At 43.7% G+C, this 25425-nt stretch overlaps 3 long non-coding RNA genes and 1 other non-coding gene across 6 annotated transcripts; 2 read left to right on the top strand and 2 right to left on the bottom strand.

The window, feature by feature from the left end:
* The first annotated feature begins 882 nt into the window (after positions 1-882).
* LOC127918362 (uncharacterized) lies at positions 883-22606 on the top strand. Of its 3 annotated transcripts, none has more exons than XR_008099776.1 (3): positions 883-2862; positions 4067-5703; positions 21516-21843. It is a non-coding gene; the product is annotated as an uncharacterized LOC127918362 (long non-coding RNA). The 3 variants fall into 3 exon arrangements; XR_008099777.1 differs by lacking the exon at positions 21516-21843 and adding an exon at positions 20909-20951; XR_008099778.1 differs by lacking the exon at positions 21516-21843 and adding an exon at positions 22050-22606 and having other exon boundaries at positions 884-2862; positions 4067-5325.
* On the bottom strand, positions 8212-25239 carry LOC127918363 (uncharacterized). The gene is made up of 3 exons (XR_008099779.1): positions 24948-25239; positions 24109-24378; positions 8212-8612 (listed from the first exon to the last, which is right to left on the bottom strand). It is a non-coding gene; the product is annotated as an uncharacterized LOC127918363 (long non-coding RNA).
* On the bottom strand, positions 15016-15179 carry LOC127918365 (U1 spliceosomal RNA). The gene has a single exon (XR_008099781.1). It is a non-coding gene; the product is annotated as a U1 spliceosomal RNA (small nuclear RNA).
* LOC118375524 (uncharacterized) lies at positions 22784-24136 on the top strand. Its single transcript, XR_004823828.2, has 3 exons — positions 22784-22925; positions 23036-23062; positions 23176-24136. It is a non-coding gene; the product is annotated as an uncharacterized LOC118375524 (long non-coding RNA).
* Positions 25240-25425: the final 186 nt, after the last annotated feature.

Below are 25425 nucleotides of genomic sequence, written 5' to 3'. Positions count from 1 at the left end.
CACAGCCACTGGGCACCTTCAGCCTCGTACACAGCCACTGGGGCACCTTCAGCCTCGTACACAGCCACTGGGCACCTTCAGCCTCGTACACAGCCACTGGGGACCTTCAGCCTCGTACACAGCCACTGGGGCACCTTCAGCCTCGTACACAGCCACCTGGGCACCTTCAGCCTCGTACACAGCCACTGGGGCACCTTCAGCCTCGTACACAGCCACTGGGCACCTTCAGCCTCGTACACAGCCACTGGGCACCTTCAGCCTCGTACACAGCCACTGGGGCACCTTCAGCCTCGTACACAGCCACTGGGCACCTTCAGCTGTAACAGGGTTCAACTGCAGCTCTCTACATGTGCTGCCACTAACGAAGGGCAACGTCTGAGTCGTCGCTACTGTCATTTCCCCTTTTGCTGTTTTACAATATCTGAGTGTATCGAAAGACTCTGATTTAAGATGTGCCATTTATACACTCTATTCTGCTTTGGAGTGTCGTCATTAATATATCGCTTTGGGCCCTATTGCCAATGACCCATATACTTCTGCAGAGACTGAGTCACGATGGGGGCGGGACCTAAAGAGAGCATCATCAATCACACAGAGCTTGACAGAAGCCACCGGAGCCTATACTGGCTTCCATGCTCGCTCAATGTGACGGGTTGGGTACACTTTTAAAGGCATGGGTGAGAGGCTGTTAGCTACATATTAACCACTATGCTAATGACTTACATGGGAAGTGGACTGTACAGCTCCACTGTCAATAGCGCCACTACACTAACACTATAGACATGGTTATGGTTTATAATGCTGTTGAATGACATTAAAATGAAATTATGGTCAAACAAGCAAATGTCAAGTGCTACCAATGTCTTTTATTGACAAACGAGGTCCACATCACCATCTTTTCCAAATTGATATAACATTAGAAAAAAATCAACTGTTAGGATAGTCCCGGTGGACACTAGTGGAACGTCCTGCCTCAGAACGCACAGCCTCGACGTTCCACGGACAGGCCACTGTGTGCGTTCGAGCAGTCTACCCACTGCTGCCCTTGGGCACCGTGTGAGTATGGGTATCGATTTTAAAATACGCCCCATCTCCTATACTACATTCCCTGGGTTGTGGACTTTGTGCCTTTGGGTATGGCTGTTTTCTGTTATAAGTAATACATTGGAATTATTCTTTGGAGCTCTCTCACATATAGTAGGTCTACATAGCACACAGAGGTAGACAGTTTAACAGTCACACGGAACAAATAAAACATGTATAAAATCCTCTATGACGTCCTTTCTTTTCTTCGTGTTCAGCTCCAGGTTGTTTCCGCTGCACATCGCTGTTAGACACTGCGCTTCTTGTCTGTCTATAGGCTGTCTCGTCGTTGTTATTGACGACACTTGTGACGTTTTTAGTCTCACAATGGATTCTGAGGACCCCCTTTTATTATAGTGCTGTGATAATACAAACATACAGCCTCCTTAATATCTAAACATATTATTTGAAAGACTGAAGACGGAGAGTTCTGCATGAAAGATGTATTTTATTATTGTCAGGGACGTGGCACACAACCATTGGTTGATGCAATGTGGCGTGTCAATTGTAGGCGGCCTCGTAGGATTTCAATGGGCTGGGCTGCAGAGGAGCTCAGCATTTCTTCCGAATCTCTCTCCCCCTCAGCTATGCCGGTGTGTAAAGGGGTGAATTTGTCTATGGGAGCCGAGACTAATCGCACGGTGGAAGTAGAGAGACGCCGATGAAGTGTGTATCAGTCATTGCTGGTGGCTGGCAGCGACGGCAGAGCAGAGCGTGACATGCCAGTGTTTTTTCCTGAGGGGATGTGTTTTCTTGGTCTTGGATCCACGGAGTGATGGCAGAATGTTCCATTTATTCTATGGATCTTTCCTTCCCGTCGTATTTCTGCCACCACGGCAAGATCCAGAGCAGGGCGGTGTAACTGGGTGATTCAACATCACTGTTATAGTGATCGGAAGAGACACGGAGGATTTTGCAACAAGTGCAAGTAGGAAAACCGTCATTACACCTTTCCCCTTCATAATCAACGCAGTTCTCTCTGGCAGTGTTCAAGCCTCAGCAGCAGTCAATCGGAGTGTTTCTGGCTTCTGGCTGATTTGTTATTTTTCTGATGATCACGGTTGGCAGCTCCCTTCTGGTTTCGTTTTACAGCTCAGAGTGTCAGTGAGTAGTGCTGGTTATATAGGGACTTGTATTTCCATCCACTTACATCCACGGTTTTATCCAACCAAGGTCGTTTTGTCCAGCCGGCGCGTTATATCCGACCGAGGCTTTATATTCAACCGAGCCCGTTTTTTCCAACCGAGGTTGTTTCTCAGTTTTTATTTTTATTATTATTTTTCCGAACATGACTCTAGTATTTAGTGAGATATAATATTGAAATGTGAAATTAAAGACATGACTATATTCTGGTTGGTTTGTTTCCGTTTTATTCAACAAAGCACCACGTTGTACACATAAGCATACCTAGATACGGCTTTGGGATGGGATGGAAATGAGTGAACCGATTTCAAGCTTTGACAAGTTTAGAAATAACAGTCACGGGGAGATGTTCACTCTTTACACGGTCGCTGACAGACAGAGCGTTTTGGGTCTGGGACTATGAACGGGGCGGAGCTACCGCAGCTATCCAATCATAGCTGACTGGTACATTCCACCACGCCTCTATTATCCGAACATGACTCTGGTATGCAGCTACGGCTGAGCTATCCAACAGTGGCCGATACAGATATCCACTCCCGGCTGACTCGTCCAACCATGGATGGCTGTATTCTGAAGTGTCCAACCGTGGCTCTGTTATTTATTCCTAACCTACAATGAATCTCGAGAGCTGGAGAGGTGCCAAGTTCATGTAGGGAAAGCCCCTGGCACTTCTCAGTTTTGGTCTGGAATCGAAATGAGTCAGACTTCAAACTTTGAGAACTTTGAAATAGTAGCCAGGGGAGAAGTTCACTCTGGCACTGAGTTCGTGTAGTGGAGGCTCAGGACGGCTCTGCTTCACGAAGAGGAAGACCCTGGAAATTGAGTACACATTAAACTTTTATTTAAAAAAAAAAAAATTACATTATGTTTTCATACTGTCATACTCTGCCTCCCTAAGTGTCTATTACCTCCATGAGCGAGGTGATATAATATTGAAATGTGAAAATAAAGACATGACTATATTCTGGTTGGTTTGTTTCATTTTTTTCAACAAAGCACCACATTGTACAACATGCTTAAGCATACATTGATTTAAAAAAAAACAATTTTTTGAAAAATATTTTATTTTCATTTCACATTCAAATACAATTACAAATTCAGTGCATAACATGGATACTTACAAACAGTATCAAAAAGTACCGTAACAATATAAGAATATCAAAACTCCTAAAAAAGTGCTGTTCTGCAGATACGGTTTCGGGCTGGGATGGAAATGAGTGAAACGACTTCAAGCTTTGACAACTTTGAAATAGTAGCCAGGGCAGAAGTTCACTCTGGCACTGAGTGTAGTGGAGGCTCAGGACGGCTCTGCTTCGCGTAGAGGAAGACCCTGGAGATTGACTACAGATAAGACTTGTGCTGTTTCATATTGTCATACTCTGCTTTCCTAAGTTTATATTCTGTCCATGACGGAGGTGATATAATATTGAAATGTGAAAATAAAGACATGACTATATTCTGGTTGGTATTTTTTACATTTATTAATCAAAGCGCATTGTACACATAATCAAACATATACGGTTTTGGGCTGGGATGGAAATTAGTCAAACGATTTCAAGCTTTGACAAGTTTAGAAAAACAGTCACGGGAGATGTTCACTCTTGCACGGTCGCTGACAGACTGAGAGCGTTTTGGGTCTGGGACTATGAACGGGGCGGAGCTACCGCAGCTATCCAATCATAGCTGACTGGTACATTCCACCACGCCTCTATTATCCGAACATGACTCTAGTATGCAGCTACGGCTGAGCTATCCAACAGTGGCCGATACAGATATCCACTCCCGGCTGACTCGTCCAACCATGGCTGTATTCTGAAGTGTCCAACCGAGAGCTGGAGAGGTGCCAAGTTCATGTAGGGAAAGCCCCTGGCACTTTTCGGGTTCGGGCTGGGATCGAAATGAGTGAAACGACTTCAAGCTTTGACAACTTTGAAATAGTAGCCAGGGGAGAAGTTCACTCTGGCACTGAGTGTAGTGGAGGCTCAGGACGGCTCTGCTTCGCGTAGAGGAAGACCCTGGAAATTGATTACACGTAAGACTTGTGCTGTTTCATATTGTCATACTCTCCTTTCCTAAGTTTATATTCTGTCCATGACGGAGGTGATATAATATTGAAATGTGAAAATAAAGACATGACTATATTCTGGTTGGTATTTTTTACATTTATTAATCAAAGCGCATTGTACACATAAGCAAACATATACGGTTTTGGGCTGGGATGGAAATGAGTCAAACGATTTCAAGCTTTGACAAGTTTAGAAATAACAGTCACGGGGAGATGTTCACTCTTGCACGGTCGCTGACAGACTGAGAGTGTTTTGGGTCTGGGACTATGAACGGGGCGGAGCTACCGCAGCTATCCAATCATAGCTGACTGGTACATTCCACCACGCCTCTATTATCCGAACATGACTCTAGTATGCAGCTACGGCTGAGCTATCCAACAGTGGCCGATACAGATATCCACTCCCGGCTGACTCGTCCAACCATGGCTGTATTCTGAAGTGTCCAACCGTGGCTCTGTTATTTATTCCTAACCTACAATGAATCTCGAGAGCTGGAGAGGCGCCAAGTTCATGTAGGGAAAGCCCCTGGCACTTCTCAGTTTCGGTCTGGAATCGAAATGAGTCAAACGACTTCAAACTTTGACAACTTTGAAATAGTAGCCAGAGGAGAAGTTCACTCTGGCACTGAGTTCGTGAAGTGGAGGCTCAGGACGGCTCTGCTTCACGTAGAGGAAGCCCCTGGAAATTGAGTACACATTAAACTTGTTCTTTAAAAAAATTGTTATGTTTTCATACTGTCATACTCTGCCTCCCTAAGTGTATATTACCTCCATGAGCGAGGTGATATAATATTGAAATGTGAAAATAAAGACATGACTATATTCTGGTTGGTTTGTTTCCGTTTTTTCAACAAAGCACCACATTGTACACATGCTTAAGCATACATTGATTTTTAAAAAATTTTTTGAAAAATATTTTTTATTTTCATTTCACATTCAAATACAATTACAAATTCAGTGCATAACATGGATACTTACAAACAGTATCAAAAAGTACCGTAACAATATAAGAATATCAAAACTCCTAAAAAAAAGTACTGTTCTGCAGATACGGTTTTGGGCTGGGATGGAAATGAGTGAAAGACTTCAAGCTTTGACAAGTTTAGAAATAACAGTCACGGGGAGATGTTCACTCTTACACGGTCGCTGACAGACTGAGAGTGTTTTGGGTCTGGGACTATGAACGGGGCGGAGCTACCGCAGCTATCCAATCATAGCTGACTGGTACATTCCACCACGCCTCTATTATCCGAACATGACTCTAGTATGCAGCTACGGCTGAGCTATCGTACAGTGGCCGATACAGATATCCACTCCCGGCTGACTCGTCCAACCATGGCTGTATTCTGAAGTATCCAAATATGGCTCTGTTATCCATTTCTAACCTACAATGAATCTCGAGAGCTGGAGAGGTGCCAAGTTAATGTAGGGAAAGCCCCTGGCACTTTTCGGCTTCGGGCTGGGATCGAAATGAGTGAAACGACTTCAAGCTTTGACAATTTTGAAATGTAGCCAGGGCAGAAGTTCACTCTGGCACGTAGTTTGTGTAGTGGAGGCTCAGGACGGCTCTGCTTCAGGTCGAGGAAGCCCCTGGAGATTGACTACAGATAAGACTTGTGCTGTTTCATACTGTCATACTCTGCTTTTCTAAGTTTATATTCTGTCCATGACGGAGGTGATATAATATTGAAATGTGAAAATAAAGACATGACTATATTCTGGTTGGTATTTTTTACATTTATTAATCAAAGCGCATTGTACACATAATCAAACATATACGGTTTTGGGCTGGGATGGAAATTAGTCAAACGATTTCAAGCTTTGACAAGTTTAGAAATAACAGTCACGGGGAGATGTTCACTCTTACACGGTCGCTGACAGACTGAGTGTTTTGGGTCTGGGACTATGAACGGGGCGGAGCTACCGCAGCTATCCAATCATAGCTGACTGGTACATTCCACCACGCCTCTATTATCCGAACATGACTCTAGTATGCAGCTACGGCTGAGCTATCCAACAGTGGCCGATACAGATATCCACTGCCGGCTGACTCGTCCAACCATGGCTGTATTCTGAAGTGTCCAACAACCCATCCTATCATGTTACCACAACAACAGAGAAATGACCGTCTAGTGTCCTCCTGCCAAACCTGGTTGTTGTCACACTGCCCTCTCCTGGCAGCACTGCAAAACATCACTCAATCAAATCCTGAAATAAAATATAAATCCACCTTTACCAGAAAATCACATTATATGTGCTGAATACTTACATGAAGTGTATGGAGACTCTACATGACATACATATGAATATATAATATAAACTTTAAATAGCCCAGGGTGTGACTCGGGTGGGCATTCTAGTTTCTTTATTTCTATGTTTTCTGTTTCTACTTTTTGACCGGGTATGGTTCTCAATCAGGGACAGCTGTCTGTCCGTTTTCTCTGATTGGGAATCATATTTAGGCAGCCTGTTTTTGTTTTTCCACCGTAGTTGTGGGTAGTTGACTTCGTCAGTTGCCTGTATAACCCTAGTAAGCGTCACAGTGGGGGTTTTTGGGTCGTTTTTGTTGGCGACAGTCAAAATAAAAAGACCGGTCATTTCCCTGACGACGGTCGTGACAACCGCGAGCTGAGCCCGGTAAGATACACACATGATTATATCAAACTCTATACACAACTTGTTCACAGACCGTGCTAACCATAGTCATTTAACTTGTACTGATTCTGACCTTCATCTCCCTCCACGGACATCTACCGTCACCCTGAACCGTTCTGTACGTACTCCGCTTGACTGAGACTGACTATGTTTCATGTCCTTTCGTTCACTGGTATAAAGTATACCATGTGTATGTGATATATATATACCATTCATTTAATGCACATTCAGGAGAGCGCCTTAAATGCACGTTCAGGAGGGCGACTACATACTATCTTCTGACGAGGAGGGACCTAGGAACCTTGTCTTGGAACAAGAGCATCCACTGTTTCACCCAGAGGTCCTCAACCATGCACAGCCTCAACCTCACTCAGCATTACCTCATCCCGAGCTCAACAACGCAGACAATGACATGGTAGTGTGATTACCAACAGGTTATACACAAGCAAAGTGTAATGTGATTATTTCTCTATCTCTCAAGTATATGGCCGATGATGACGAGGAGGGAGGACTAGGTGGTAATCTATGGAGGCCTAACTATACCAATCCCTTTGATTCTCTTCTGGGCGCAATAGAGGTTGTGTTCTTTGAAAATGGATACTGTCACTATGTCCTGCTGTGGTTATGGATGTATTGTACTATTCCAATGCATGTGACTGGTTATTCCATCTCTGAACAATACTGTCTTTATTCACATGTGGACATTGAATACTACACCACAAGCACTTTTGTAATGGCACATGTACCAAGAGATATGACAGTGATTTCTTACGCTATCCACCTACGTCTTTACTAATCTACACAGTGTGTGGCATATCTGACACCTGGTGGATGTTCCAGTTCTTCATCCCCAACCATCTGGTTCATGGGTCGGGTTGTCAATATGACCCTTTTACAAGATGCTGATGTGGGACACGTGTGATCTCTGAGAAGCTGTCCCAATCGAAAAAAACAAGTTATCAAACGCCACCTTGAATCTCGTTCCCTTTGCAGTTTACCATATCAAAAAGGTTTCCCAGACTGTCCTCATCCATATAATGGATTGCGTAGTGCTTCACTGACCGCTCTGAAGAAACAGTTCCCCTTTTATTTTCACATTCTTACAAGGAGCCCCTCACACACCAGACGCAGTATGACTTAGAGACGTCTTCTTACACACCACCTTCAGCCTCGTACACAGCCACTGGGCCCCCTTCAGCCTCGTACACAGCCGCTGGGCCCCCTCCCCCACTTCAGCGTCATACACAGTCACTGGGCACCTTCAGCCTCGTACACAGCCACTGGGGCACCTTCAGCCTCGTACACAGCCACTGAGGACCTTCAGCCTCGTACACAGCCACTGGGCACCTTCAGCCTCGTACACAGCCACTGGGCACCTTCAGCGTCGTACACAGCCACTGGGCACCTTCAGCCTCGTACACAGCCACTGGGCACCTTCAGCCTCGTACACAGCCACTGGGCACCTTCAGCCTCGTACACAGCCACTGGGCAACTTCAGCCTCGTACACAGCCACTGGGCACCTTCAGCCTCGTACACAGCCACTGGGCACCTTCAGCCTCGTACACAGCCACTGGGCACCTTCAGCCTCGTACACAGCCACTGAGGACCTTCAGCCTCGTACACAGCCACTGGGCACCTTCAGCCTCGTACCCAGCCACTGGGCACCTTCAGCCTCGTACACAGCCACTGGGGCACCTTCAGCCTCGTACACAGCCACTGGGGACCTTCAGCCTCGTACACAGCCGTTGGCCCCCTTCAGCCTCGTACACAGCCACTGGGGCACCTTCAGCCTCGTACACAGCCACTGGGGCACCTTCAGCCTCGTACACAGCCACTGGGCACCTTCAGCTGTAACAGGGTTCAACTGCAGCTCTCTACATGTGCTGCCACTAACGAAGGGCAACGTCTGAGTCGTCGCTACTGTCATTTCCCCTTTTGCTGTTTTACAATATCTGAGTGTATCGAAAGACTCTGATTTAAGATGTGCCATTTATACACTCTATTCTGCTTTGGAGTGTCGTCATTAATATATCGCTTTGGGACCTATTGCCAATGACCCATATACTTCTGCAGAGACTGAGTCACGATGGGGGCGGGACCTAAAGAGAGCATCATCAATCACACAGAGCTTGACAGAAGCCACCGGAGCCTATACTGGCTTCCATGCTCGCTCAATGTGACGGGTTGGGTACACTTTTAAAGGCATGGGTGAGAGGCTGTTAGCTACATATTAACCACTATGCTAATGACTTACATGGGAAGTGGACTGTACAGCTCCACTGTCAATAGCGCCACTACACGAACACTATAGACATGGTTATGGTTTATAATGCTGTTGAATGACATTAAAATGAAATTATGGTCAAACAAGCAAATGTCAAGTGCTACCAATGTCTTTTTATTGACAAACGAGGTCCACATCACCATCTTTTCCAAATTGATATAACATTAGAAAAAATCAACTGTTAGGATAGTCCCGGTGGACACTAGTGGAACGTCCTACCTCAGAACGCACAGCCTCGACGTTCCACGGACAGGCCACTGTGTGCGTTCGAGCAGTCTACCCACTGCTGCCCTTGGGCACCGTGTGAGTATGGGTATCGATTTTAAAATACGCCCCATCTCCTATACTACATTCCCTGGGTTGTGGACTTTGTGCCTTTGGGTATGGCTGTTTTCTGTTATAAGTAACACATTGGAATTATTCTTTGAAGCTCTCTCACATATAGTAGGTCTACATAGCACACAGAGGTAGACAGTATAACAGTCACACAGAACGAATAAAACCTGTATAAAATCCTCTATGACGTCCTTTATTTTCTTTGTGTTCAGCTCCAGGTTGTTTCCTCTGCACGTCTTATCTGTCCAGAGGCCGTCTCGTCGTTGTTATTGACGAGACGCAGGGACGTCGCTAGGCCTATTTTAGCGGGGGCTTTTGCTTTGTTCTTGCGTATTGTGCAGTGGATAATTAAAATACCTGTATGCCTATGGATGTGCAGCTCGCCGATCAGTGTATGGACCAAAACACTTGGTGTACATATTAGTTCAGAACCTGGGTATGAACTTCACACAGCTCTCATAGCCAGTTGTATCAACTTCAAAACAGCCTGAAGGACATTAACGAAGCCTATGGATTGAGTAGAATATAATATAACTTTGTGCCAAGGATGCAAGTCGTATATACATGTAGTTATTACCATGCATGAGATCCCCACATTGTAGCCTGTACATTTAAAGATGTTCACTGCTCATGTACGCTTCCTTAGCAAATACAGGTGCAGTTTAGGTATGAATGTCTATGAGATTATTCTTCAGTCGTATCCAATACCAGGAGTATCAAAGTCCAGTCTTTGAATGATGCTGTGTCTGCATGTATGTATTACAATGATACACTTCAACAGTGTTTACCAGTCTTGGTCCTGGGACATCAGTGGTTACACATTGTAACTAATAGACCAGAAACAGGATTTAACTAGTTAAAAGGCTGATCTGTATTTCATGTACACTTCCTATGCATCATGTAAATAGCCTAAAAGCAGGTAATCTCAATATCTAATGCCCTTCGTCTGCATTGATCTGATAAACACAATTAGGTGTAGTATTTCATTAAATAACACTTAAATTGCCCAATAGTAGAGAAAGTGAAACTCTTTGAAAATAGAAGTTCAATCTGTACTTCAATGCACATCTATCTTGTACTTCAATGCACACCTATCTTGTACTTCAATGCATTCATTATACATCTAAACGTTAAAAATACACAATACAATGCATTTATAAATAGAAGTTCAATCTGTACTTCAATGCACATCTATCTTGTACTTCAATGCACATCTATCTTGTACTTCAATGCACATCTATCTTGTACTTCAATGCACATCTCTATCTTGTATCTTCATTATGCACATCTATCTTGTACTTCAATGCACATCTATCTGGACTTGTACTTGTAAACTTCAATGCACATCTATCTTGTACTTCAATGACAAATCTATCTTGTCTATTTAATGAACATTTCAATGCAGGAGTACTTCAAGACATCTATCTTGTGTGCATTATAAACAAAGAAAGAGGTGGACAGAGGTGTAAAAGACAAAGGGAACGATCACAGGAGCAGGGAAGACAGCATATGATTAATGAATCACAGTGCTACTCTAATATTCTGCTACCCAAATAATATGCTACCCTAATTCTCTGTTCATCACTATTACATTATGGTGTCTCCTAACCAGCCTTGGGCTCCCAGTCGGCCCGAAGGTTATATATATTAAGAGCGGGTGAGGTGGCATCCTCTCTCTCACATCAAAACATACCTGCAGACAAGAGAACCGATGGAGAGAAATAGCATGTTTAAGCCTCGTGTTTTTCATAATCGTTCAGGAGGTGAAATGCAAAAAAACTGACCTGAGATCATTAACTCTGGGACTACTGCATCTCTATCTGTATTTCAATGTAAAGGATCTTTAATAATACTTCCCGTATAATATAAACTGACCTGGGATCATTAACTCTGGGACTACTGCATCTCTGTCTGTATTTCAATGTAAAGCATCTTTAATAATACTTCCTGTATAATATAATCTGACCTGGGATCATTAACTCTGGGACTACTACATCTCCTGTTGACCTGACCAAGTGACCTCTCACCTCTGATCATGCTGCCCTCTATGAAGCCAGTTCAGATGCGGGAGGGGTTCACCAACACAGCTGATATAACCTAGATCAGGGCTGCCCAAACCTCTTCCTGGAGATCGACCCTCCCGTGGGTTCAGTCCAACCCTAATTTAACCCGATTATACTAATTAGCTGCTCAACTAGACCTTCACTAGCTGAATCAGATGTGCTAAATTAGGGTTGGACTAAAAACCTACAGGACAGTAGATCTCCAGGAAGAGGGTTGGACTAAAAACCTACAGGACAGTAGATCTCCAGGAAGAGGTTGGACTAAAAACCTACAGGACAGTAGATCTCCAGGAAGAGGGTTGGTCTAAAAACCTACAGGACAGTAGATCTCCAGGAAGAGTGTTGGTCTAAAAATGTCAGTGGGTTGTAATGTCAGGAAGTATTGTCAGTGGGTTGGACTAGTGGGTTGTAATATCATCAAAGGACAGTCAGATCTCAGGAAGAGGGGTTGTACTGAAAACCTCAGGACAGTAGATCTCAGGAAGAGGGTTGTACTGTCTAAAATGTCAGTGACAGTAGATCTCAGGAAGTCAGGGTTGTAATGTCTAAAAACCTCAGGACAGTAGATCTCCAGGAAGAGGGTTGTAATGTCTAAAAACCTACAGGACAGTAGATCTCAGGAAGATGTCAGTGGGTTGTAATGTCAGTGGGTTGTAATGTCAGTGGGTTGTAATGTCAGTGGGTTGTACTGTCAGTGGGTTGTAATGTCAGTGGGTTGTACTGTCAGTGGGTTGTAATGTCAGTGGGTTGTAATGTCAGTGGGTTGTACTGTCAGTGGGTTGTACTGTCAGTGGGTTGTACTGTCAGTGGGTTGTAATATCATCAAAGTGGGTTGTAATGTCAGTGGGTTGTAATGTCAGTGGGTTGTCAATGTCAGTGGGTTGTAATGTCAGTGGGTTGTACTGTCAGTGGGTTGTAATGTCAGTGGGTTGTATTGTCAGTGGGTTGTATGTCATATCATGTCAAAGTGGGTTGTAATGTCAGTGGGTTGTACTGTCAGTGGGTTGTACTGTCAGTGGGTTGTAATGTCAGTGGGTTGTACTGTCAGTGGGTTGTACTGTCAGTGGGTTGTAATATCATGGGTTGTTATGTCAAAGTGGGTTGTAATGTCAGTGGGTTGTATGTCATGGGTTGTAATATCAAAGTGGGTTGTATTGTCAAAGTGGGTTGTAATGTCAGTGGGTTGTAATGTCAAAGTGGGTTGTAATGTTGAAAGTGGGTTGTAATGTGAAAGTGGGTTGTAATGTGAAAGTGGGTTGTAATGATAGTGTTCAGTGTGTCAAATAGGAGGGCCTGTTGTCAGGACTGTCTTGGGTTTGAACTGGGGGTGCCACAGGAGAATTGAATAAATCCATCTATATCACCGAGGCTCATTAACTTTGTATAGTCCATACAACTCTCTTCTCTGAATAAGTGGCTGATTGATGTTGCTCTTGCTGATGGTGACCATTTAAAACTCAATACAACCACCAATGACACAAAAATAAGTTTGAAAACTAAATGAACGTTGGACACACTATACAAAGATGATGAGCCTTCTGATATAGACCCCATTTCCTCCAAAGCAGACCAAAGTTAACGTTCTAATCAATGCCATTTAGCAGACTCTCCTTCCGTGGCCTCCGACTGCTCTTAAACGCCATGGGGACAGGAACCTAAATCTGTATTCTGGACATTGCATTCAGTCACACGCTCTCTAATGTGATTATCCAAGTCATTCAATGAACTTTCTCCCGTTCAGCAACACACTGCATCTCAGTGCAAACGGCCTACCTGGTTTCATCACATCCGGCCGTGGATTGGGAGTCCCACAGGGCGGTGCAAATACCCAGTGTGTCTGGTTTGACTGTAAACTCTCCTTCCAGACTCAAACACTTAAAACATCTCAATCCAAAATTAAATCCTGGAATGACATTGACCTCATATAGATGATGCCTGCAACAAAGCATCCTTCACTCATGCTGCCAAATCTTAAATAAGCATGCCTCATTCAAAAAAAAATAGAGTCCTATCCTGCCTTGGTTCACTCCCAGACCTGTCTGCCCTGATGTCACAAAAATATCCTGTGGTATTCTGCATTCACTCTAGCCCAATAAAACTGGGAAGCAGTCAAATATCACAGTTAGCCAAGGCTAGCTTTTTGCAAACAGAAATTTGCATCCTGTAGTACTGACTCAAAATTCTGGGACACTGTAAAGTCCATGGAGAATAAGACCTCCTCCCAGCTGCCCAATGCACTGAGGAAAGGAAACACTGTCACCAAAAATCCACTATAATTGAGAATTATCTAAGGTCTCTGCTAGGCTGGCCATGCCCCACCTTATCTCAACTCACTCGTCACCCTCCACAGCAACCCGCCATATCTATCCTACCCTGTCTTTCTAAGGTCTTCGAAAGCCAAGTTAACAAACAGATTACCTTTGGTCCCACCGTCTTTCCACTATGCAGTTCCAGAGCTGGTCATGGATGCACCTGACGCTGGTCCTAAACGACATCATAACCCCCAAAAACCTTTGGTCTCTTTCCTATCTGAATCTGGAGACTCATATCTCCCGCACTAGCTTTAAGCACCAGCTGTCAGAGCAGCTCACAGATCACCATGCACCTGTAGTCTGTAAACAGCCCATTTCATCCCCATACTGTATTTTTTATCTTGCTCCCTTGCACCCCAGTATCTCTACTTGCACATTCATCTTCTGCACATCTACCATTCCAGTCTTTCAATTGTTATATTGTAATTACTTCCCCACCATGGCCTATTTATTGCCCTGTGTCCCTTATCTTACCTCATTTACACTCACTGTACATAGACTTTTTGTTTTCTTTTGTTCTACTGTATTATTGACTGTATGGTTTGTCTATTCCATGTGTAACTCTGTGCTGTTGTTTGTGTCGAACTGCTTTGCTTTATCGTGGCCAGGTCTCAGTTGTAAATGAGAACTTGTTCTCAACTAGCCTACCTGGTTAAATAAAGGTGAAATAAAAAACTAAATAAATTTGCCGAGTTATACACATTTTGAAACTATGTTGATCGTTATGTTACAATGAGCAGTAATATTTTGTTTATTGTGGGTTTAAATTACAAACTGTCATATAATTTACTTAGTTATCTAGCAAATAAAAGACCTCAATTCAGATTACGTCTGAGGACGCAAAAAAGTAGGCCTTTTCCTTGACATTATCAGGACATGAAAGACATAATCACCAGTGCTACTACAATAACAGATTGGGGTTATCAGAAACAAAATGTATTTCTGAGACGTTAGTTTGTCTTTTAAAATAGACCCTAAATTCTATATCCATTCATCTGATCAGGGAAAAAATGGTAATTTCATTAGATCTCATCACAAATCCCGATAATAATCTTTATTTTTAACATCAAGATCAGGGGAGAGCGCGAACGCAGTCCCCCACTACCATAAATTATGCAATCGAGATTTCCACATTTGAGAAATTCGCAGGGGTCAGCACAGCCGGAGTGCAATGGCTGAGCCTCGCCCTGGGTGAACCGCCTTCTTGATCACGGTGTCTCCCTTGCCAGGTAAGTATGAGTTGTACACGTTGGTAGAGGAGGAGTCATTCTAGGACAAAGGTGTTTGACTCACGGTTACCACTTCTACTACTGATATACCACATCATATTGAACAGGGTTTAATGATGTTTACGAATACAATTGCAGACAAGGCGAAGAAAAGCGATGCACTTTGTTTTACTATATTATATCACTGCCCGACTGTTTTCCCATCATGCAACACGGTAGAAATTCTATATACATTGAATTTATTTTCTAAATGTCCGTCTATATTATCACATTCATTGGTGAACAACTGTAGCCTAATATATTTGACAGTATTCAGAGATCGCAAGTAAACAATTCAACTTGAAAAAAATGGGGGAATGTTTATCCGACTTGGTCGCTCAGGAGACAAAAGCAGATGACGTCAGACGTATGGAAGACATGTGACTTGAGCTCGTAGGAAGAGGAAGGAGACAGCGCTGTGTCTATGTGACGAACAAGGGCTGTAAGGCTACTATATATATATATTGTTCCTGATTGCTTGGTAGAGTGTAAACAACACAAAATAAATTATAGGTGCACCAGAGAGTTGACGTGTACTAATGATTTAAAAAATATATATATTATTTAGGCCATTGTATACTGTAGGCTAATTATTCAAGAGAATGCTTGAATGTATTTAAATGCAGGACTAGTAGGCTGTGTGATGAAATGAAGTAATAGTAAGGACTAATTGATAACAGGCCAGAAAGCTGAACGACACCAGCATAATGACATACTAGAGAGTCTGCTCCAATGAAGAACAACAAATGGTACTGTCTTTTATAAAGGGCTACAGCAAAGCAAAATAAAAAATAAGTGTCAATAAGTTACAAGGTCATTAGGGTCACATGATCAAGGTGGGGGGGTGCGGGAGGGAGAAATTTCTTGGTCAACAATCTACACAAAGTACACTAATGTCAAATAATATATATAATATAATAAAATAGTGTTTTAGATTCAGAAATTGAGTCAATACTGAAAACACCTTTCCATCATTACAGCTGGGAGTCTTCTGGGTAAGTCTCTAAGAGTCATTACAGCTGGGAATCTTCTTGGGTAAGTCTCTAGTCATTACAGCTGGGAGTCTTCTTGGGTAAGTCTCTAAGAGTCATTTCAGCTGGGAGTCTTCTTGGGTAAGTCTCTAGGAGTCATTACAGCTGGGAGTCTTCTTGGGTAAGTCTCTAAGAGTCATTACAGCTGGGAGTCTTCTTGGGTAAGTCTCTAAGAGTCATTACAGCTGGGAGTCTTCTTGGTTAAGTGTCTAGGAGTCATTACAGCTGGGAGTCTTCTTGGGTAAGTCTCTAAGAGTCATTACAGCTGGGAGTCTTCTTGGGTAAGTCTCTAAGAGACATTACAGCTGGGAGTCTTCTTGGGTAAGTCTCTAAGAGCTTTACACACCTGGATTGTACAATATTAGCCCATTATTATTTTCATACTTCTTCAAGCTCTTGTCATGGTAATGGCCGTAATGCAATAACAAAACATTATAATGCTACTTTTAACAATGATAGTAATAACACTATTAATTCATAATATATATTTGTATATTTGTCATTGATAAAGAAACTTGAATTGTGCTATTTGTCCTCTCTTTGTTGCTATGTTTTTATTGTTACTCATCAAACCTCGACTGAGTGAGCCAATCAAACCTTTTGTTTGTATTCAATATCTGACACTACCACCTCTATTCAATATCTGACACTACCAACCCTACTCAATATCTGACACTACCACCTCTATTCAATATCTGACACTACCACCTCTATTCAATATCTGACACTACCACCTCTATTCAATATCTGACACTACCACCTCTATTCAATATCTGACACTACCACCTCTATTCAATATCTGACACTACCACCTCTATTCAATATCTGACACTACCACCTCTATTCAATATCTGACACTACCATTCAATATCTGACACTATTCAATATCTGACACTACCACCTCTATTCAATATCTGACACTACCACCTCTATTCAATATCTGACACTACCACCTCTATTCAATATCTGACACTACCACCTCTATTCAATATCTGACACTACCACCTCTATTCAATATCTGACACTACCACCTATTCAATATCTGACACTACCACCTATATTCAATATCTGACACTACTCTATTCAATATCTGACACTACCACCTCTACTCAATATCTGACACTACCACCTTATTCAATATCTGACACTACCATTCCTCTATTCAATATCTGACACTACCACCTCTATTCAATATCTGACACTACCACCTCTATTCAATATCTGACACTACCACCAATCTATTCAATATCTGACACTATTCCACACCTCTATTCAATATCTGACACTACCACCTCTATTCAATATCTGACACTACTGACACTACCCTCTATTCATATCAATATTCAATATCTGACACTAACTCACCTCTATTCAATATCTGACACTACCACCTCTATTCAATATCTGACACTACCACCTCTATTCAATATCTGACACTACCACCTCTATTCAATATCTGACACTTGCGCCTCTATTCAATATCTGACACTACCACCTCTATTCAATATCTGACACTCTATTCAATATCCACCTCTATTCAATATCTGATCTTGCGCCTCTATTCAAGCTACAACCGAGATAGTAGAGCTGCGCATCGATTTGACTGGTGTCGTAACGCAGCCGTGTTCCTGCCTCTGACTGCCATCGTCCTCACAGAGCCCAGCCTAACTTCTCCAGTCCGGCAACACTACTGCTGTACCTCGGAGTGAAGCCGCTTTTTGAGCATCAAAACCAGCAGACTAATCCAACTAGCATAACCATCACCCTGATTCCTCTGTCCTCTTTTGTTAAATTAAATATCATAATATCATCATATAGCGTAACGACCCTGGGTTTATAAGCGTGGATAGCGACTCTCTGCTTGAGTATGCTTTTGGGGCACAGCGATAGCGCGCTGGTCTTTGGGCTAGAAGGTCGAGGGTTCGAGTCCTGCTCCCTGCCTGTTTCATTACGTCTCATTTTAATATCGTTATATTTCTGTGCTACAGAAATGATCTGACAGTTCCAAACTCAATCAGAAGCTTTTCTAAATTTTATTCAAGTAGTATAATTGTCATTTGCAAGTACCTATTAAAAGTAATATATTGGAATTATTATTTGAAGCTCTCTCACATATAGTAGGTCTACATAGCACACAGAGGTAGACAGTTTAACAGTCACACGGAACAAATAAAACCTGTATAAAATCCTCTATGACGTCCTTTCTTTTCTTCGTGTTCAGCTCCAGGTTGTTTCCGCTGCACATCGCTGTTAGACACTGCGCTTCTTGTCTGTCTATAGGCTGTCTCGTCGTTGCTATTGACGACACTTATGACGTTTTTAGTCTCACAATGGATTCTGAGGACCCCCTTTTATTATAGTGCTGTGATAATACAAACATACAGCCTCCTTAATATCTAAACTTATTATTTGAATGACTGAAGACGGAGAGTTCTGCATGAAAGATGTATTTTATTATTGGCAGGGACGTGGCACACAACCATTGGTTTATGCAATGTAGCGTGTCAATTGTAGGCGGCCTCATAAGAATTCAGTGGGCTGGGCTGCAGAGGAGCTCAGCATTTCTTCCGAATCTCTCAATTCAATTCAATTCAATTCAATTCAAATGGGCTTTATTGGCATGGAAGAAACGCCGATGAAGTGTGTATCATTGCTGGTGGCAAAGCAGCGACGGTAGACAACATGACAAAGTGTTTTTTCCTAAATGTGAAAAACTTGGAACAAAAATTAACAGTAAATCATTACACATACAACAGTTTCAAAACAGTAAAGACATTACAAATGTCATATTATAGTGATAAGAGACACGGAGGATTTTGCATACATATGCAAGTAGGAAAATCATACACCTATCCACACAATGTACAAATAATTAAAGGACACAAGATAAAATAAATAAGCATAAATATGGGTTGTATTTACAATGGTGTTTGTTCTTCACTGGTTGCCCTTTTCTCGTGGCAACAGGTCACAAATCTTGTGCTGTGATGGCACAATTTCACCCAGTAGGTATGGGAGTTTTTCAAATATTGGATATGTTTTCAACCGAGGCTTTGTGGATCTGTTTGATCTGGGGGAAATATGTCTCCGAATATGGTCATACATTGGGCTCAGAGGTTTATTTTTATTGCATTATTTCCACCTCTAGTATTTGTGGGATATAATGAGCAAATTAAAGACATTACTATCTTCTCTTGAGTTTGTTTCCATGTTATTCCAAAGTACCACGTTTCTCATACATAGATAGGCTATGCTCACTGAGTCTGTTTGACATAGTCAAAATAACTTTCCTTAATTTTCACTCTCTCCCCTGACAGGTGTTTTTGGGTCTAGTTCACAATGGGAGCGGAGACTACCGCACTGTCCAATCATAGCTGACGCCCATGACGCCTGTATTATCAACATGACTCTGTGCTGGTGGCTGGCAGCGACGTGCTCTGTTAGAATCTCGCAGAGCGTGACATGCCATGGCTGTATTCAGTGTTTTTCCTGAGGGGATGTGTTTTCTTGGTCTTGGATCCACGGAGGTGATGGCAGAATGTTCCATTTATTTTATAGATCTTTCTTATTTCTGCCACCATGGCATGATCCAGAGCAGGGCGGTGATAACTGGTGCTGATTCAAAATCACGGCTTTCCTAAGTTTATATTCTGAAGAGACACGGAGGTGATTTATTGAAAAGTGCAAATAAAGAAAACCGTATTCTGGTGATTTTTTACCTTTCCCAAAGCGCATTCATAATCAAACAGTATCTTTCTGGCAGTGTTCAAACGCCTCAGCAGCAGTCAATCGGAGTGTTTCTGGCTTCTGGCTGATTTGTTCTTTTGGGTCTGATGATGACGGGGCAGCTCCCAGCTTCTGGTTTCTGTTTTCCACAGCTCAGATCCGTGACTCAGTGAGTAGTGCTGGTTATATAGGGACTTGTATTTCCAACCACTTACTCGTCCAACCATGGTTTTATCCAACCGAGAGCTCGTTTCATGTCCAAAGCCCCTGGCACTTCTCAGCGGTTATATCCGACCGAGGCTTTATATTCAACCGAGGCCGTTAATATCCAACCGAGGTCGTTTTGTCAGCTGAGTTCGTTATATCCGAGGAGGCCTTTTTCCAACCGAGGTTGTTTCTCAGTTTTTATTTTTATTATTATTTTTCCTGAACATGACTCTAGTATTTAGTGAGATATAATATTGAAATGTGAAATTAAAGACATTACTATATTCTGGTTGGTTTGTTTCCGTTTTATTCAACAAAGCACCACGTTGTTTTTTTAAAATATTTTTTATTTTCACATAAGCATACATAGATATAAGAATATCAAAACTCCTAAAAAAAGGTTTCTGCAGATACGGTTTTGGGCTGGGATGGAAATGAGTGAACCGATTTCAAGCTTTGACAAGTTTAGAAATAACAGTCACGGGGAGATGTTCACTCTTGCATGGTCGCTGACAGACTGAGTGTTTTGGGTCTGGGACTATGAACGGGCGGAGCTACCGCAGCTATCCAATCATAGCTGACTGGTACATTCCACCACGCCTCTATTATCCGAACATGACTCTGGTATGCAGCTACGGCTGAGCTATCCAACAGTGGCCGATACAGATATCCACTGCCGGCTGACTCGTCCAACCATGGCTGTATTCTGAAGTGTCCAACCGAGAGCTGGAGAGGTGCCAAGTTCATGTAGGGAAAGCCCTGGCACTTCTCAGTTTCGGGTAGTGGAGGCTTTGACAGGAGCCAGGCTCTGGCACGTGTAGAGGAAGCCCCTGGGGAATTGATTACACGTAAGACTTGTGCTGTTTCATATTGTCATACTCTCCTTTCCTAAATTTATATTCTGTCCATGACGGAGGTGATATAATATTGAAATGTGAAAATAAAGACATGACTATATTCTGGTTGGTATTTTTACATTTATTAATCAAAGCGCATTGTACACATAATCAAACATATACGGTTTTGGGCTGGGATGGAAATGAGTCAACCGATTTCAAGCTTTGACAAGTTTAGAAATAACAGTCACGGGAGATGTTCACTCTTACACGGTCGCTGACAGACTGATAGTGTTTTGGGTCTGGGACTATGAACGGGGCGGAGCTACCGCAGCTATCCAATCATAGCTGACTGGTACATTCCACCACGCCTCTATTATCCGAACATGACTCTAGTATGCAGCTACGGCTGAGCTATCCAACAGTGGCCGATACAGATATCCACTCCCGGCTGACTCGTCCAACCATGGCTGTATTCTGAAGTGTCCAACCGAGAGCTGGAGAGGTGCCAAGTTCATGTAGGGAAAGCCCCTGGCACTTCTCAGTTTCGGTCTGGAATCGAAATGAGTCAAACGACTTCAAGCTTTGACAACTTTGAAATAGTAGCCAGAGGAGAAGTTCACTCTGGCACTGAGTTCGTGTAGTGGAGGCTCAGGACGGCTCTGCTTCACGAAGAGGAAGACCCTGGAAATTGAGTACACACTAAACTTGCTCTTTAAAAAAAATTGTTATGTTTTCATACTGTCATACTCTGCCTCCCTAAATGTATATTACCTCCATGAACGAGGTGATATAATATTGAAATGTGAAAATAAAGACATGACTATATTCTGGTTGGTTTGTTTCCGTTTTATTCAACAAAGCACCATGTTGTACACATAAGCATACATTGATTTTTTAAAATATTTTTTTGAAAAATATTTTTATTTTCATTTCACATTCAAATACAATTACAAATTCAGTGCATAACATGGATACTTACAAACAGTATCAAAAAGTACCGTAACAATATAAGAATATCAAAACTCCTAAAAAAAAGTGCTGTTCTGCAGATACGGTTTTGGGCTGGGATGGAAATGAGTGAAAGACTTCAAGCTTTGACAAGTTTAGAAATAACAGTCACGGGGAGATGTTCACTCTTACACGGTCGCTGACAGACTGAGAGTGTTTTGGGTCTGGGACTATGAACGGGGCGGAGCTACCGCAGCTATCCAATCATAGCTGACTGGTACATTCCACCACGCCTCTATTATCCGAACATGACTCTAGTATGCAGCTACGGCTGAGCTATCCAACAGTGGCCGATACAGATATCCACTCCCGGCTGACTCGTCCAACCATGGCTGTATTCTGAAGTGTCCAACAACCCATCCTATCATGTTACCACAACAACAGAGAAATGACCGTCTAGTGTCCTCCTGCCAAACCTGGTTGTTGTCACACTGCCCTCTCCTGGCAGCACTGCAAAACATCACTCAATCAAATCCTGAAATAAAATATAAATCCACCTTTACCAGAAAATCACATTATATGGGCTGAATACTTACATGAAGTGTATGGAGACTCTACATGACATACATATGAATATATAATATAAACTTTAAATAGCCCAGGGTGTGACTCGGGTGGGCATTCTAGTTTCTTTATTTCTATGTTTTCTGTTTCTACTTTTTGACCGGGTATGGTTCTCAATCAGGGACAGCTGTCTGTCCGTTTTCTCTGATTGGGAATCATATTTAGGCAGCCTGTTTTTTGTTTTTCCACCGTAGTTGTGGGTAGTTGACTTCGTCAGTTGCCTGTATAACCCTAGTAAGCGTCACAGTGGGGGTTTTGGGTCGTTTTTGTTGGCGACAGTCAAAATAAAAAGACCGGTCATTTCCCTGACGACGGTCGTGACAACCGCGAGCTGAGCCCGGTAAGATACACACATGATTATATCAAACTCTATACACAACTTGTTCACAGACCGTGCTAACCATAGTCATTTAACTTGTACTGATTCTGACCTTCATCTCCCCTCCACAGACATCTACCGTCACCCTGAACCGTTCTGTACGTACTCCGCTTGACTGAGACTGACTATGTTTCATGTCCTTTCGTTCACTGGTATAAAGTATACCATGTGTATGTGATATATATATACCATTCATTTAATGCACATTCAGGAGAGCGCCTTAAATGCACGTTCAGGAGGGCGACTACATACTATCTTCTGACGAGGAGGGACCTAGGAACCTTGTCTTGGAACAAGAGCATCCACTGTTTCACCCAGAGGTCCTCAACCATGCACAGCCTCAACCTCACCCAGCATTACCTCATCCCGAGCTCAACAACGCAGACGATGACATGGTAGTGTGATTACCAACAGGTTATACACAAGCAAAGTGTAATGTGATTATTTCTCTATCTCTCAAGTATATGGCCGATGATGACGAGGAGGGAGGACTAGGTGGTAATCTATGGAGGCCTAACTATACCAATCCCTTTGATTCTCTTCTGGGCGCAATAGAGGTTGTGTTCTTTGAAAATGGATACTGTCACTATGTCCTGCTGTGGATATGGATGTATTGTACTATTCCAATGCATGTGACTGGTTATTCCATCTCTGAACAATACTGTCTTTATTCACATGTGGACATTGTATACTACACCACAAGCACTTTTGTAATGGCACATGTACCAAGAGATATGACAGTGATTTCTTACGCTATCCACCTACGTCTTTACTAATCTACACAGTGTGTTGCATATCTGACACCTGGTGGATGTTCCAGTTCTTCATCCCCAACCATCTGGTTCATGGGTCGGGTTGTCAATATGACCCTTTTACAAGATGCTGATGTGGGACACGTGTGATCTCTGAGAAGCTGTCCCAATCGAAAAAAACAAACAAGTTATCAAACGCCACCTTGAATCTCGTTCCCTTTGCAGTTTACCATATCAAAAAGGTTTCCCAGACTGTCCTCATCCATATAATGGATTGCGTAGTGACACTGACCGCTCTGAAGAAACAGTTCCCCTTTTATTTTCACATTCTTACAAGGAGCCCCTCACACACCAGACGCAGTATGACTTAGAGACGTCTTCTTACACACCACCTTCAGCCTCGTACACAGCCACTGGGCCCCCTTCAGCCTCGTACACAGCCGCTGGGCCCCCTCCCCCTTCAGCGTCATACACAGTCACTGGGCACCTTCAGCCTCGTACACAGCCACTGGGGCACCTTCAGCCTCGTACACAGCCACTGGGTACCTTCAGCGTCGTACACAGCCACTGGGCACCTTCAGCCTCGTACACAGCCACTGAGGACCTTCAGCCTCGTACACAGCCACTGGGCACCTTCAGCCTCGTACACAGCCACTGGGCACCTTCAGCGTCGTCAGCCACTGGGCACCTTCAGCCTCGTACACAGCCACTGGGCACCTTCAGCCTCGTACACAGCCACTGGGCACCTTCAGCCTCGTACACAGCCACTGGGCACCTTCAGCCTCGTACACAGCCACTGGGCACCTTCAGCCTCGTACACAGCCACTGGGCACCTTCAGCCTCGTACACAGCCACTGGGCACCTTCAGCCTCGTACACAGCCACTGGGCACCTTCAGCACCAGCCACTGGGGCACCTTCAGCCTCGTACACAGCCACTGGGCACCTTCAGCCTCGTACACAGCCACTGGGCACCTTCAGCCTCGTACACAGCCACTGGGCACTTCAGCCTCGTCAGCCACTGGGCACCTTCAGCCTCGTACACAGCCACTGGGCACCTTCAGCCTCGTACACAGCCACTGGGGCACCTTCAGCCTCGTACACAGCCACTGGGCACCTTCAGCCTCGTACACAGCCACTGGGCACCTTCAGCCTCGTACACAGCCACTGGGCACCTTCAGCCTCGTACACAGCCACTGGGCACCTTCAGCCTCGTACACAGCCACTGGGCACCTTCAGCCTCGTACACAGCCACTGGGCACCTTCAGCCTCGTACACAGCCACTGAGGACCTTCAGCCTCGTACACAGCCACTGGGCACCTTCAGCCTCGTACACAGCCACTGGGCATCTTCAGCCTCGTACACAGCCACCTGGGCACCTTCAGCCTCGTACACAGCCACTGGGCACCTTCAGCCTCGTACCCAGCCACTGGGCACCTTCAGCCTCGTACACAGCCACTGGGGCACCTTCAGCCTCGTACACAGCCACTGGGCACCTTCAGCCTCGTACACAGCCACTGGGCATCTTCAGCCTCGTACACAGCCACTGGGGCACCTTCAGCCTCGTACACAGCCACTGGGCATCTTCAGCCTCGTACACAGCCACCTGGGCACCTTCAGCCTCGTACACAGCCACTGGGCACCTTCAGCCTCGTACCCAGCCACTGGGCACCTTCAGCCTCGTACACAGCCACTGGGGACCTTCAGCCTC

The sequence above is a fragment of the Oncorhynchus keta genome, unplaced genomic scaffold (genome assembly GCF_023373465.1).
Source record: "Oncorhynchus keta strain PuntledgeMale-10-30-2019 unplaced genomic scaffold, Oket_V2 Un_contig_14021_pilon_pilon, whole genome shotgun sequence".
NCBI lineage: Eukaryota > Metazoa > Chordata > Actinopteri > Salmoniformes > Salmonidae > Oncorhynchus > Oncorhynchus keta.
The sequence above is the reverse complement of the archived record's forward strand: the minus strand, read 5'-3'. Positions and strand labels throughout refer to the sequence as shown.